Below are 17290 nucleotides of genomic sequence, written 5' to 3' on the forward strand. Positions count from 1 at the left end.
TTTAATCAGCAAAGACATTTTAGTCACTCCTTATTCATTTATTTGTTTTCTTTTCAGCTTAGTTCCTTTATTAATCTGGAGTCGCTACGGTGGAATGAACAGCCAACTAATCCAGCATATGTTTCTTGCAGCGGATGCCCCTTCCAGCCACAACACAACACTCTTGCATACACTCTTGCATTCACACATGCATTACGGCCAATCAGCTTATTCAATTCACCTGTACCGCATGTCTTTGCACAACAGGGGAAACTGGAGCACCCGGAGGAAACCCATATGAACCCTAGGAGAACATTCAAACTCCACACAGAAATACCAACGGACCCAGCCGCAGCTAAACCAGCGACTTTCTTGCTGTGAGGCGGTTGTGATACTCACTGCGCCACCATGACGCCCTCAAAGCTACTATACTGTATATATTTTATCATTTAAAACGCTTTCAATAAGTTACAGCATACTGTAGTAATAACTATCGTGAATGATAAAGTGTAACAAATATTATCATAATGATACTATAGTAATACTGTATATTGTTTTAATATTTATTCATTAGGATAAACCACTTAAAATGTACCATCTCATTTTCAATTAATCACAATCAGATAATAAAAACACCAGAAGACAAAAACAAAACATAAATTACAAAACGTCAAAATAAATAAATAAATAAAACTAAAAAAGAAGAAAAAAATAAATAAAAGGGGAAGTAGTACACATACATAAATATACTGCAAAAAATATACAGATCAGTGAATCAAATTCCCACATAAAAAATAACATCCTCAGGAAAAACAAGACATTCCTGATTATTAAAATTATTATACTGAATATGTTTTATCATTTTAAATGCTTTCATTAAGTTTCAATGGTGCAGAGGTTAGCGTTGTCACCTCACAGCAAGAAGGTCGCTGGTTCGAGCCTCGGCTGGGTCAGTTGACATTTCTGTGTGGAGTTTGCATGTCCCCCGCATTCGTGTGGGTTTCCTACGGGTGCTCCGGTTTCCCCACAAGTCTAAAGACATGCAGTACGGGTGAATTAGGTAAGCTAAATTGGTTGTAGTGTATGTGTGTGAATGAGTGTATATGGGTGTTTCCCAGGGATGGGTTGCATCTGGAAGGGCATCCACTGCGTAAAAATATGCTGGATAGGTTTGTGGTTCATTCCACTGTGGCGACTCCTGATTAATAAAGGGACGAAGCCGAAAAGAAAATGAATGAATGAAACAACGAATGAAGTTACAACATAGTGTAACTTAACTATCGCAATAACTATTGTGAATGATAAATTGTAACAAATACTTTAATACTGTAAATATTTACTACAGTAAACTGTTGTGTGATTATAATATACCAATACTAATATATTTGTTGAAAACTACAGTATTGGGTAATTTGTTTATATTAATGTATTAACATAACAACTACATAATTAACACAATAAATTAATTCAAGTATATTTACTCATTTAGCAGACGCTTTTATCCAAAGCGACTTACAAGTGAGTATTAAAAAGTGCTTCAAATCATTGGAGAATAGAAATATATAAGTGACAAGACTAAGATATTTTCCAGTACTGGGTTGCGGCTAGAAAAGCATCCACTGCATAAAACATATCGGAATAGTTGGCAGTTCATTCCATTGTGGCGACCCCTGAAAAGTAAGGGACTAAGCCGAAGAAAAATGAATGAATAAAGACCAAGTTATTGACCAAGTTATTTTATTTTTATTTTGTTTGTGTGGGTGCTACAGGTGATTTTCCAAGCCCACCCATACCTGTGTGAAGCACACTCAGCATTGCACATTTGTTTCAAGACAGTGTCTGGTGCATAGGGAGAGGAAAAGATTGCGTCAAGTACATGTGGCTTATCAAGCCCACTCACCTGCATGAAGCACTTTGTTATGATCACCAGTGAATGAGCCTTTGCAGATCGCTGGAGAACAAGTTATCACAGATAGGAACTACAGTTCCCATCATGTACCTCACACACACACAAACACCAGTTTCAGTTTTCTCACTGGTTGCACACACACACACACACACACACACACACACACACACACACACACACACACACCTGACAGCTCATCATAGATTGATTTCATGGACTACATATCGTATACTGCTCTGATCCTCGGTCAGACTAGAGTTTAAGCATGACAATATTATGTTGTACAGCGCCCAAAAAGGGGCGGGATAACACAAGATGATTAGAAATTAAAAAAAAGTAAGCAATTGGTTCATATTTTACATTTCTGTGTAGAGAGGTCATGTTTTGATTTTTGATTGGTCTCATGCAGTCACCTGATGTGATTTTCGAGCCTGCGAAACTTTTCGCATAAGCCTTCATTTTCCATCTGTTGCATTCACATGGGTATGAATAGAAATCTATGGGGCGAAAAGTGCGTTTTATCAGTTAAGTGGCTAATTCGTATGAATTTGTTAGAGTTCAGTCATATAAAAATTTATGATTTTAAAAAAGAGGCGTGGCAGCCAACTCCACACCAAAACTCAATCATTGATTCATTCATTTTAATGTGGGAACTTTGTGGATAATATAAATAAATAAATAAATAAATAAATAAATAAATAAATAAATAAATAAATAAATAAATAAATAAATTACATGTGACTTCCACCAAAACATGCATACTATATTTTTGAGGAATACCTTGAGCAAAAAATCAAATTCTGGTCACCATGAGCGTTATGTGTCGATGCACTTATCGACTACTACACTATCACTATAAGCATTAATGGCATGCATACTGTTCTAATGAAGATATTTGCATCACCCGCACTGCACAATAAAATTCACGTTTACATATAAAGTATATACTCTGGGCTTAACCACCACAGACACTGAGCGCCACATTTTAATGATCTAAGCACATGGCCAGCCCATGAGCACACAAATCAGCACACATACATTTGCTATTTAAACAGCATGGTGCCGGACGTAAAAATGATAGCTGCATTGGGTGGAAACAAGCAAAAACACACTTGCCGCATTGCACCGGGTGTATGACCGAGCCCTGAGGGGGACATGTGCACTCAACTACAGTGTATATGGCTAAATTTGTGACCAAACACTATGTATGTATTTCTACAGAAGACTGAGTGAAAATTTGTATAACATACTGTGAATGTGACCACACCTTAAGGCAGTTTGCCATACTTTAGAGGCTAGGGATCTTCAGGCCCCACATGCATAAAATGCATTCATGTTTCACGGTAAGTGAATGATGACAGAGTATTGACTTTGAGGCAAACTAACTTTTTAATATATATATATATATATATGAAATGAGAGCACTCATTGACACGCTCACATCAAACACGTGGACAAAGCAATGGGCAATTGTAGCACCATGCTGAGTTGAATGCCTGCCATGGGAACTGCCTGACCAGTGATTCAATCTAAATAATGAATCCGGTAAGTTGCAGCTGAACAGATGGAGAGAGAGAGAGAGAGAGAGAGAGAGAGAGAGAGAGAGAACAGAGACAAGGGAAGAGGATGGCAATGTCAGCTATAGCATGCAAACAGTATACATACTATTTTTGCATTACGCGATACAGCATGAATACTGCATAATATGCATTTTTTATATATTCAGAGAATACATTTTTAACAGTGTGCAGTATTCCACAAAAGCAAGCCAAGTAATACTGTAGATTCAATGCAATATGCATATATTGACTTCTGCAGTGTGAAAAGGGAACCTTGATATTTATTTAGTTGTTATGTGATTGTATATATATATATATATATATATATATATATATATATATATATATATATATATACAGTATATAGGGTTGAAGTCAGATTTATTAAGGTTAGGGTAATTAGGCAAGTTTTTGCATAACAATGGTTTGTTTGAAAATACAATTAGCGTAAAGGGGCTAATAATTTTGTCCTTAAAATGGTGTTTAAAGTTTTCTAACTGCTTTTATTCTATAATTCTATTAATTTTGGAATAAACTAAATTGAATAAATTAAAAAAAAATAATTTACTCAGCACCCATGTTGACAGGGAAAAAAATGAATTTTTTAATTTTTTGCAGATTTATTAAAAAGAAAAAGTTAAATATCACATGGTCCTAGGTATTCAGACCCTTTGCTGTGACATGCAAACATTTAACTTAAGTGCTGTCAATTTCTTCTGATCATGCTTGAGATGGTTCTACAGCTTCATTTGAGTCTGTGTTTGATTATAATGATCGGACTTGATATTGAAGGACTCCAAGATGGTGAGTAATAAGATTCTCTGGTCTGATGAGACCAAGATAGAACATTTTGGCCTTATTTCTAGGCGCTATATATGAGGAAAATTAGGCACTGTTCATTACCTGTCCCAACAGCATGGTAGTGGCAGAATCATGCTATAGGGGTGTTTTTTAGCTGCAGGGACAGGACGACTGGTTGGAATCAAGGGAAAGATGAATATGGCTAAGTACAGGGATTTGCTGGGTAAAAACCTTCACCAGAGTTCTTAATCAGAGACCTCAGACTGGGTCGGTCTTCACTTCGAACAAGACAATGACCCAGAGCGCACAGCTAAAATAACAAAGGAGTGGCTTCAGAACAACTGACTGTTCTTGAGTGGCCTAGCCAAAGCCCTTATTTAAACCCCATTGAGCATCTCTGGATAGACATAAAATAGCTGTCCACCAACGTTTACCATCCAACCTGACAGAACTTTAGAAGATCTGCAAGGAGGAATGGCAGATGATCCCCAAATCCAGGTAAAACATGTTGCATCTTTTCCAAAAATGGCCTAGCCAGAGCCCTGACTTAAACCCTATTGAGCATCTCTGGAGATACCTAAAATGGCTGTCCACCAACATTTACCATCCAACCTCACAGAACTGGAGAGGATCTGCAAGGAGGAATGACAAGGGATTCCCAAATGCAGTTGTGGAATACATGACCCAGCCAGAGCCCTAACTTAAACCCTATTAAACATTTCATGGAGAGACCTAAATTGGCAGTCCACCACGTTTACCATCCAACCTGACAGAACTAGAGAAAATCTGCAAGGAGGAATGCAGAGGATCCCTAAAATCCAGGTTTGAAAAACTTTTCCAAAAAGACTCATGCCTGTATTAGATCAAAAGGGTGGTTCTAACTACAGAGCAAAGCCTCTAAATATTTAGGACCATGTGATATTTCAGTGTTTATTGTTAAATAAATCTGCAAAAACATAAACAATTCTGTGTTTTTCTGTCAATACGGATTGCTGTGTGTACATTAATGAGGGCAAAAATGAACTTAAATGATTTTAGCAAATGGCTGCAATTATGTACCCACTGTAGTTTAATAATCACCTGTCAAAATATAAGCATTTCATTTTTACATACATATATCTGTGATGCTGAATGATAGTTTTCACATATTTTGACATTTTGTTTTCACAAAAATGTAATTAAAAACATTGAAATAGACATTTTGTTTGTACATACTTTCTTTAAAGTTTATAAAAATACTTAACTTTAAATTAAATGCTGATGCCAAAATGGGCAAATACTTTGCAAACTGCACAGAGTTTTACTTTTTAAAATAACACTATACAGTTTTCTGCGAATAACTTGCAGCACGCAGAATGCTGATATTTCATTCTGAGCATTGCCAATGTGTGTGTGACAGAGAATGCGTTCACCTGATTAGACACGGTAAAGTGGGTCACCAAATTCATTTTCATTTCCACAGATGTATTATAGCATTTGCATTTATCCTAGTTAATTGTATTCAATGCATGCAGTGAGACTTACCATATTTTATTTACAAAGCTGCAAGGGCAGGTACTGTGAACTGTGAACAGACTAATTTGGCCATTCTGTAAGGTTTTTACACAAACACTTATGTTTTGATAGTATAAACACATACAGCACCCACAGACAACAGCTGTGATACTAGATTAATCAAAAAAGCCATATAATCAAGACAAGGTGAAGAGGGTTTTTTTTGTTTGTTTGTTTGTTTGTTTGTTTGTTCGTTTTATAATTTTTATTATGTTTTTATTTATTTATTTATTTATTTTTCCTTTGTTTTTTTATTTTTTATTTTTACAAATTAATTAATTAATTTATTATTTATTTATTTTTATTGTTTATGTATTTATTATTATTTTTTTTTTAATTAACACATTTATTTATTAATTAATTAATTTATTTATTTAAAGAAACTGTTGAGAGAAAACTGCAATGTTTATCGAAGTCAGATTGTTTTTTTTTTTAGCCAATTTGGTTTGAAGTAAAAGCTGCAAAAGCTCACACAAATTCTATGATGAGCAAACCTTGCCTGAAGGTCTTAGAGTTTAATCCTTTCAAAGCAACCTGTGCAGCCCTGCTTACACAGTGTCTTTAATAAATAAACAAAGAATTTAAGAATAAATAAAGAAAAACTCAGGAGAATTTACTCTATCATCCTTATGGATGCACATGCTGCCTGACTTTAAAAGTCAAACTAAAACAATGGTTGCCAGAATGAAAAAAAAAGCATGTGTGTAGATTCGCCTATTTTTCCCTCTCATTTTTTTCTATTATGACTACAACAGGCTTTTACTAACAAATAAAAATGGGATATGTTGATTTAATCCAGGTGATGAAACTGAAATGCAAGGTTACACAAAGTCTACCCCACACCTATTATAAATGAACGCTCTTGAAATAGAAGTTGACAGAGATGAAAAATAAAAAAACTACACAAGCTCAATTTTGAGGTTAGAGCCTTACAACACAGGTTAGTTCCATATATCCTGGACGAGCTCCCAATTGTTATGATTACCTTAAATCTGGGGTTAGTGAAAATTGCAGTAAGATTATTTGAGTTTTCACTCATGTGTCTTTCAAGAGTTCACACTTAGCTGATGATTGATAATAAGCAAGTTTGGCATGCTGTCCCGGGAGAGAGCCCGGAGCTCAAAAGATCCTTGAGCCCGGAGCTCCCTCCCGTTGCAGGGCAAGAGGGGAGTTTTACTCGGGTAGATCTCGAGAACCCCCCCCCAAGGTGATGTAAACCACATCGCTAAGGTGATGTGTTGCAGACAGAATTGAATTTGGTGCTAATTTGGTTTAGTCAATTTACTTAGTCTCATGTTTTTGGGAGTGTGGGAGGAAACCGGAGGACCCGGGGAAAACCCGCGCAAGCACTGGGAGAACTCTGCATGTGAACTCTGCATGAAAATGCTGACCGTTTGGGTGGATACCCAAGTTGGAGGCATTTTTTGCTGTGAGGCCGCAATGCTAGCTACTGGGCCGCCGTGCTGCCCTGTAGAAAAGAGGAGGAGAAGGGGTGGAAGGGGGGATTCTTCAAAACGAAGATGACTAAAGGTAGGGCGTTTGGTTATTTATACTGGGTTAGGAATAGCCTGATTGGTGGTTCGTTCATTAGCTTGACTCGGGGCCAGCCGTGTCAATCATAAGCACGTGATCCTCTCGAAATTAGTTTATGAATAAACTTCACTTAAAAAATAAATAAATAATTTAAGAATAAATACAGAAAAACTCTAAAACAATGGTAGCCATGATAAAGAAAAAAGCACTTGTATAGATTCACCTATTTCCCCCTCTCATTTTTTCCCATTATGACTACAATAGGCTTTCACCAACAAATAAAGATGGGATATGTTCATCTAATCCTAATGATAAAATTGAAATGTGAGGTTAAGTCTACCACGAATCTATTTCAAATGTCATGTATTTCACAAATAGTACATTTGAGTAGAATCGGATGCCTCCATCATAATCAGAAAGTCTATTTTAGTTAACTTTATTTTAATTAAATGCACAAGAATTTAATTATTGCCATGCATGGGTGGCTTTTTCATTGGCATGAAAGATATTGTTAGAAATTTTAAAAGATTAATTGAAACTATATTTAGATATACAGTCCCTCAACATATATAGAATCGACAGTCTTAAACATGCCTCAAAGTCAAACTATCATTACTGTGTATATTAAATGATGTTTAAACATGACACAGGTACACTGCAAAGCTTGTGCAAACATATCCATCAGGTGCTTTCTTAATCAATGTTTATATTGTCACTGCGATGGCAGTGTGCAGTTCATATTTATCTAAGTATACTGTCAGTATTTATAAAGTATTTTGTGACTGCATAAGTGTTTTTGACACTAAAGCATGCTCAGTCTCTGCGTGTTAGATGTAAGTTGCCCTCTGCTGTTCATTTAATGGTCATAGTTGTTGCCAAAGACAGGAATTTCTAGATTCTACATGATTTCATCAGCATTTGCATGTGCAAACCTTAAATGTCTAGATTTTAACTTTATTTATTCCCCATGAATTTGTGCTTTAGAAAAAGTTACACACTAAGTTCCTTCATATATTGCTAAATAAAGCCATTGGTCACTTTCTATGTCTGTCAATGGGTTTTACATATATTTTACAATTATTTTTTGGGCTTGTGCCAAAACTTTGAAACAATAGATTTTCAAAAAAATAAAAAAATAAAAAATAAACACCTCATAGCTCCACCTTGCCTCAACAGATTCCTTAACAAATTTAGTCTATACTTTATTGGTTTACAGGTTCAGTGCACATGAATAAACTTTACTTTAAAATGTGCCATAATTCAAAAAATGGCTATTTTTTATCTGTAAACCCCTTAGAGAATGTCAAAAAGTCCCACCTAAAATAGAAGCAACGCATAATAACCATATATACACAAAACATACATACACACACAAACATATAAACATAAAACAGATCGATGGCTATACAGAATTTTCTTTACTTAAAACACTGAGCAGCATATCTGTAAAAACTAATGTTTTTTTTTATTTGTCTAATTTCTTCTCATTATGTCTATTGTTCTGTATATTCTGTTGTATATTATGCATATTGTATATGATGCTTATCATATACTGTAACAGTCACATGATTGGTCAATAATAGGACAGTCTTTTTGCATGCATGGTTCACATGAGCGCTAGACTTACACCACAAAAGATAATCTGATCAAATGTATTTCAACAACCACTGGAAGAGGTAAAAAATAAAAATAAAAATCTAAATGTTTAATTCGATTACATATATTGCAAACTCTTGAATTAAGTTGCATGGTTTCTCCTTACTGAAGCTTAAGACATGCATGTCATTTATTCTCATATAAGAAACAACAAGAACTGAGTGGCTTGGCAGAATTTAATTAGTTTTCCTGCCGAATGTGAATTGCATTACACAAAATGCTGATTGGGTTTATTAAGACGTCTGCTCAAACAGATGGGACTTAGAATTGCCTGCGTTTTCTCCAAAACAGCAAAAAGAAGGTGTTTGCCACTGACTGATGCAGCTACTGTAGTTAATTATGACAGCAGATTTTATTCATTTATTTGTTTTTAATCACCACAAAGGTTTGAAGAATTTGTCTTTTTTATTGACTCTGATAAAAAGAAAAGGAAGATCATTTGTGTTGTGTAACTTTGTAGAGGAGACTAGTGAATGTGAAAATTGAATTGCTCATGTTCATTTTATCACTCACAAATATGACTGGTGTATTTATTTGGGTTTCATTTTGATAATGAAATGTACCCCTTAGTTACATGTCTGCAATCTAAATTGTAGCTTGAGAAAAGCATAAAACATTAATGAAACTTAAAAAAAGTTCAGTATTTTTCTCAACATTACATTTATCTTTAATCTAAAGTAGTTGGAGAAAATTGTAGCATGTTTTTTGAGATTTTCACTCCTGTCCCAGCCAGCAATCACCATTTAAGTTGGATTTATTTAATTATTTATCCACTCTTTTTTATTAAAAACAAAAAAACAAACAAACCAGCAAAAAGAAAGAAAGATAACTTGTGTGGTGCTTGCTGGCTGGGACAGGAGTAAAAACCTCCAATAATCTTACTACATTTTTCACCAACCCGTAGATTTAGGGTAATCATAGCAATCAGGGGGCTCGTCCGGGATAGAAGGCACGGAACTGGCTTGTGTTGTAAGGCTCTAACCTCAGATCTAGCTTGTGTATGTATATTTATTTATTTTTTATCTCTGTCCACTTCTATTTCAAGAGCGTTCAATCAAAGCAGTTGAGAAATGTACTCATGATGCTATAAAGCAAGATCTAATTCTTTAAACCTCATTAAGGTTCATTAAAACGTATTAAATACTGCAGGCTCTACATGAGGGACTAGTCTGATAGAAACATTCCAGCTCCAAAGGAATCTTCGGTGACATACATTATTTGTGTTTTTACTCCACACTGAAACTAAGAGCTGATGCCAGTCGCCTTTTAGTCTTTTCTTGTACACTGAGTTGTCAGACATCAATCTTGCCAAACATGAAGAGAAAGAACGAAAAAGAGAAAAAGAAAGAAAGAGTATTTAAGGCAGAGTTGAAGTAATACGCAATTCAGACCCATATCCAACTCACTGCCATTCCTAATTAATGAGCCTATAATTAATCAGCAAATTGAGTAACTGCTACTTATCGGTTACTTAAGGTGCATAATCAGCAAATTAAGCTATTCATTTATTTATTGGTTTGCTTCTACTTTGTGGAAGCAGACTATGCTTTTTTAGATAAACAGAAGTGGAATGAAATGACTAAACTAAACATATTGCAACTAAAAAGAAAAGGGTTTGCTCAGAAGTAACACATACTCCTACACAGGATTTGTGGATTTGTTTTGGGCATGCAAAGTGGTAAAACATGTTTTATGAACTTTTACTATGAATGCTGTGACTGTGACTACATGGTCATATTTTGTGATTTGTCTGTTTTTTCCACTAGCAGTTTGTTTAACTGCTAAGTATTGAAGTGTAGCAAAACAGCTGTACTCACTTAAACTGTCGCCGTACAGCCCATATATCAGCTTAGCTCAGAGTGGCACATAGTTCTCTTATACAAACTACAAATGTCTTGGTGATTTAAAACAGTTAAGAACAAGATGCAGCAAACATCGCTGACATTCTCAAAGGCACTGATGTGTGTAACGAGAAACATTTTGCTACGGTAATCCAGTTAAAAGGCTTGCCAAATACACAATCTCGAACTTATTTTCTTTCATGGATTTACTAGCAAAACAACAACTAAAATGAAGAATGTTTGTATCAAATTGTATTTGTATTTATTTATTATTTTAAAAGTATTTGAGTCAATAAGTACATTTTACATCATACCAGTTTTTTATTATATGCTGTAAAGTTTTTTTCAGTTAATAGATTAAACTGAATTTTAAAGCAATACTAAATTCAAGATCATTTTTTAAAGAATTTCTCTGTATACATAAGAGGAAGTTCATACTGTCATTATTTTTTATGTATTTCAGTTTTTTATATATATAATTTGTACTTTGTTATTGTTGATTTTTCCTTTTCCAAAAAAAAACAAAAAAACATATACCCTCACTGACCACTTTATTAGGTACACCTTACTAGTACTGGAGTGGACCCCCTTTTTCCTTCAGAACTGTCTTATTCCTTCATGGCATAGATTCAACAAGGTTCTAGAAAAAAAATCCCCTTTGGTCCATATTGACAAGATAGCATCAAGCAGTTGCTGCAGATTTGTTGGCTGCACATCCATGATATGAATCTCCCGCTCTACCACATCAAAAAATGTGCTCTATTGGATTGTGTTTTGGTGACTGTGGAGGCCATTTGAGTACAGTCAACTCATTGTCATGTTCAAGTAACCAGTCTGAGATGATTTGCGCTTTATGACATGGCGCATTATACTTCTGGAAGTAACCATCAGAAGATGGATACAGTATGGTCATAAAGAGATGGACATGGTCAGCATCAATACTCAGGTAGGCTGTGGGGTTGACATGATGCTCAATTGGTACTACTGAGCCCAAAGTGTACCAAGAAAATATCCCCCACACCATCACACCACCACCACTAGCCTGAACCGTTGATACAAAGCAGGATGGATGCATGCTTTTATGTTGTTAACACCAAATTCTGACCTTACCTGCAGAATGCTGCAGCAGAAATCGAGACTTATCAGACCAGACAACGTTTTTCCAAACTTCTATTGTCCAATTTTGGTGAGCCTGTACGAAATGTAGCTTTAGTTTCTTAGCTGACAGAAGCATACAGTAAAAAAACAATAAAAAGATCAACAGAATGACAGACAGATTAATGCACAAAAGAGCGAGTCATATTGGTGGCCTAAAAAACCATGCATCATAAACTTTTAGTGTAATAAATGATGACACTAATCCACAGGAGTGTCTACAAGTCTGTTTGAGTTGAACAGGATCACATCTAGCGAGCCTGCAGCTACAGAGTCAACCCCAGTCCTGCCTGCTTACATTAATGTGCTTATTAAACATGCAAGAAGCATTACATTATATGCTGCACTAAAATCAAGATTCTGCCATCTGCTTATCTGAGGGTGCTGCTCCCTCACACTCACCTTCCACTCTCAAGAAAGCTTCATTAACGACCACTTTTTAAAATATAAAGGCCTGACTTGACTACGGAGCACAGGGCAAAGCTTAACTGTATGCAAATTACACTCAAGCAACTGTCCTTTCCGCTGCAGTCTGGAATAATTAACATTGGTGCCTTCAGATTTGCATGCAAGCTTTGGCACTGCATTTAAGATCAGAATCCTTAACTGGAAAAACAAATTATGCTTGGACATAATTATATTGCTGTCTACTTTATCTCCTGTTGCATAATGGCAAGATTCTGTGTTTAAAGTTAGGTGTTGTAACAAATGGAGTCCACTGAAGGCAAGTCTAAGGATGTAGAAAACACATACTGTAACATATTAGCACATGGCAAGACACAACAAAGGACAAACTTACTTAAATTGGGGTTATGCAAACAAAGCTAGACGGAAAATGTTCTTCTTATTATTATTAGCTTTATGGTGGACTGCAATCATGAATTTTCAAGTGCATAGCGCCACCTACTTTATCGGAGTGTGCAGGATGGACTATAGGCGTGCTCACACTAGATACAGTTGCCTTGAACCATGCCGAAGCACTATTGTCCCCCTTTCCCTCTCCCCTAAAGGCCTGCACTCACACTGCATTTTGCCTTCCAAACCTGAGTATGCTTAAGCCATTGATGATGCTACTGTTAATTTAATCAGGAAGAAAAGCGCTTTCACTCAGCACTGCGGACATTGCTTAGTCGTTTTAACCGTTTGGAATGCAGTAACATGCAGTTAAATATATTGCCGAACAGATCCCTGACTGGATCCGGTGCCTAGACTGCAGCTCTGCACAAGATATTTGGCCATAGGAGAAATGGTCGTGCCCAACTGAGCCAGGTTTTCTCAAGTTTTTTAAATTATTCACTTTTGCCAATTGGTGAAGTTTTTTTCCTCTCCGCTGTCGCCAGTGGCTTGCTGGGTTCGGGATGTGAAGAGCTGCGCATCGATGGATTTGCTTTTCAGTGTTTGGACTCTCAGGAATGATTATTAAACCACACAACTACCACAAACTGAGCTAAACTGAACTGAACTTAAAACACTGAAAACTGTACTACACTGTTTCAATTTACTATGATCTTCTATGTGAAGCTGTTTTGACACAATCTACATTGTAAAAGCATAAATTATCATAAAGTCATCGAGCTGCACATATTAGGAGGTTTTCAAATGCAATCTCGTGGCAATTCGAAACTTTTTGATTTAGTGGCTAATTCGTATGAATTTGTACGATCTAATTCGTATGAATTTGTACAATCTAATTCGTACAATTTAGTACGATTTGCTCATTACCCAATGACGGGTGGGGTTGGGTCCCACACCTCCTTTTAAAAATTTTACATTTTTGTACGAATGAACTTGTAGGAATTCATACGAATTAGCCACTAAACTGACAAAATACTTACGTTTCCCCGTGAGATCAGGCTGGGTTTGCTGAAGGTGGCAGGTGATGTGCAGCTAGGGGTTTGTGTCTTTAATAAATTACGACAGTTTGTGTACATTGAAAAGTAAGAATGATTAATACATTTATATGAAACAGACCCTTAAAAGTGATGTTGCCTGTCCACTCACACTATAAGCATACCACCCTAAAGCCCAACCAAATCATGGTCTGGCACACCTCTTCCAACTGGGTCAGATTATGTGGACGTCAAATAAAAATAGACAGGTGCAAAATTAAACCATGTCAATTGTCATTTTTTTAGGAATCGACAAGAGCTACTCGCTAATTGGGCAATTTAGAAAAAGCATTATAAATACAACTTAACATGCACCATTACTGTATTAAATTATTTCCACAACTCCCCACCAATCAATCAATCAATCAATCAATCAATTAAGTACTGTTTTCATAAATACAGTTTCTCCATAGACATCATTCAGCAAGAGAGACTATTGAACTACATACAAGGCTTGACAATTTAGCAGAAAACATGGGTGGAATTGCAAAATCCTGCCATTAAAATAGAATTAGCTGTATAATGTAGAATGTCATGGAATTCGATTAAAGTTAGATGAATAAATCAGTGCTGGATTTAAATCAAAAGAAGTGCTGTACGCTTATTCTAATCACGGTGTGGACAAGTGGCTGTGAATATTAAAAAGCAAGCATACTGTTTAAAAATGAAGTCTGCATGTTCTGGTTATCTGCAAAAATCCATACAATAATTATGTTTTCAAAAAGCATGCATGACTCAAAACCTCAAATGTCTTCACAACAACCCTTCAAAAAAAGTATAATGTAACATGAAGAAATTGTGACAAAAAATTGTATTAATCTGTTGTGCGTGCGTGTGTGTGTGTTCGGTACCAATTGGGGGGGTCAGGCACTGACAATACTGCATCACAGCAGAGGTAATTAAAATTCATGACCATACCAAATATGGTCAAAAGTAATCTTTTTTTTTTTTTTTTTTTTTTGTAGGTAATTCCTGTAATTATAAATGAGAATATAAAGCCATCTCTGGATAGTTTTTGAATTTACCCAAACCACATACCTTCTAGAAATCAGAGAACAATTTAACGCATTCAATCAATGGCATGTTTAAAGCAACACTATGCAACATCCTCACGTCTCCCCGGTGTGGTTGATAAGAATGGTTGCCTGTGACCAATAAAGCAGATCACATAGGCTTTTATGTATTACATATCGTATGTTCATGGTTCTGCTGGCAAGGCGTTTGTGACTCACCCAAAGTCACAAACGTGATATCCGGTAATAGGAGGTGATAAAGTCTAATAGTTGCAGACGCAGAAATCATCTAGTTAAATGTTGTTCTACTTTTGGTAGTAAAAAGTATCGATTTCGGTACCAATTGGTACTGATATGAAAAAAAAGTGTAAATTTGATGGTAAATTTAAGTGCTGATGAGTGCATGAGCATTTTACACTCTTCGATGTTGTTCATCAAGTATTTCAAGGCCACACCAATTGGCTGTTCAGTATATGAGCTGACTTATAAGTGATGCTGATGGATCAACTGATCATCATGCCTTTGAAATGATCCAGTTTCCGTGTATCTGTGTTTGCACTTGGTGAACAGCAGTGAGGAGTGATAAAACAATTTTAAAAAAGTTCTCAGCTATAATCAAATCTGTGGAGCATCTGAACACAATGGCCAATCAATGGAAAATGCAACATAGGTTCAATCTGAAAACGTACCCCTATGTATTTTTCTGAAGACCATGAATTAAGTAGCCAGAGCTATGTATGGCTGCTTTTCATCTTTAAAATGAACACTACGAGGCAGTATGACTTTTTGAGCTTACCAGCTGACTGCTTACCTCTGTATGCACGTGCCGCTTTCTTTATGAATTCTTTATGAATTTAAAAGCGTTTGTGAGTTTGTGATCCTCTGCCATTTGTCATTGCTATGGCCACCAACAGCTGCTGCAGTCAAGTTTCAAAATAGTTCAACTTTTGCCACTTTGTGGATTATTACTGAACGTGTGTCATGGTTAAGAACAGAGCAATATGCTGGTGTTTAACCGCATTGATTTAACGCACTCCTGCATTAGGCTCACACATACACTCTGCCTATTTCAACAATGTTGATATGCCGTGGTGGGCATTTCTCTCTGTCTCACGCTGAACGCAGTCGACCAATCAGCACAGATTAGAATCGCGCTAAGGAGGGCTTTGGCAACAAATGAATCGCTGAACAAACCATATGGGAGTCGTTGGGATAATTAGGTAAAAATAAATGCGTATTATAAGACATGGATAGTGTTTGTTTTTTGACCTTGAAAGTATATCAGCCTGTTGTTGGAGACCCCCAAAACCAAAATATGATCTTTTATAATGCCTAATAGGCGCTCTTTAAAATACATCACACTGAAAAGGTAATACTTTTCCTTTTTATTTAAAGTCTGTTCCTCTCAAGCTAAATAACACTCTGTACTCAGACAAGCACCTCATTTTCCACTCACAACTTTGTCTTACATACAGGTCATCCACTGGTCACTGGACACTAGTCCTGTAATGAGAAACGGGGAGATAATGGTGATTATAATGATGATCGTCGTGGTTATTTTTAATTAGAGGCTTAAGATGGCACTCTAACTGAAAAGGACCAGTAGCGTCTGGCTGTGAATTTGGCACAAAACCATGAGGAATTGTGCTGCGATTTCACTGCAAAAGTTTAAAACTGGCAGGAGCTGCACCTGCCTGCTAGTCACCAGGGAAACAGCCAAATGTGTGCATGTGTGTGTGTGTGTGTTTGGGGGATGTGTATGCTCTGTCCATCTGTGGTCATCTGCAGACCAGCTGTTATTGTCTTGACGGTTATGATGTGTTACATACACATCATGTTAGTACATGCTGCAGAACAGACACATAACACCCATACATACAAACATGCACATATGGTCAAATTCTCTTCATCATTCCTTTAGCAGGCAGTTATGCGTGCACACACACATGAATCCCTCCACAAACCCTCAGATGAGGGAACAGTTGGGAGCGAGATATCAAACAGCGAGGCTGAAACGCCGGATATTAGAGAACAACAGTGCAGAAAGCCAAGAGACACACCCATCTGATCAACTCTCATCATCACACATTCACATAATCGCAGCAGTACATGGAATCACACGCATAATAAAATCACAAAGTATTTCTGTGTCATAGTCACAAAATGTTTAGCTGTTTTTACTTTATATTTAAAAAATCACAGAATAATTACAAATACAGACAATTACACTGGCAACACAATATTATACAATTAAAATATATTACAATCAAAATATTTTGGTATGGGTTTATGCTAGGGTCACACAATACAACGGTTCAGCATCCATATCGCAAAGTGCACATTCACAATAGTCACATCGCAAAAATATACAATGTCTGATTATAGTTGACCAGGAGCTACT

At 36.2% G+C, this 17290-nt stretch overlaps 1 protein-coding gene across 1 annotated transcript in view; it reads right to left on the bottom strand.

Moving 5' to 3' along the window:
• Positions 1–12870, bottom strand: part of galnt9 (polypeptide N-acetylgalactosaminyltransferase 9) — a 196045-nt gene extending 183175 nt beyond the window's left edge. The window contains exons 1-2 of the mRNA XM_087253362.1: positions 12787–12870; positions 11943–12024 (exon numbers count right to left, since the gene is read on the bottom strand). The gene's annotated coding sequence lies outside the window, so the exon portion shown is untranslated. The remainder of the gene's footprint in view (positions 1–11942; positions 12025–12786) is intronic.
• Positions 12871–17290: the final 4420 nt, after the last annotated feature.

This window comes from Danio rerio, chromosome 5 (genome assembly GCF_052040795.2).
Source record: "Danio rerio strain M-AB ecotype USA chromosome 5, GRCz13ab, whole genome shotgun sequence".
In the NCBI taxonomy this organism is placed as follows: Eukaryota; Metazoa; Chordata; class Actinopteri; order Cypriniformes; family Danionidae; genus Danio; species Danio rerio.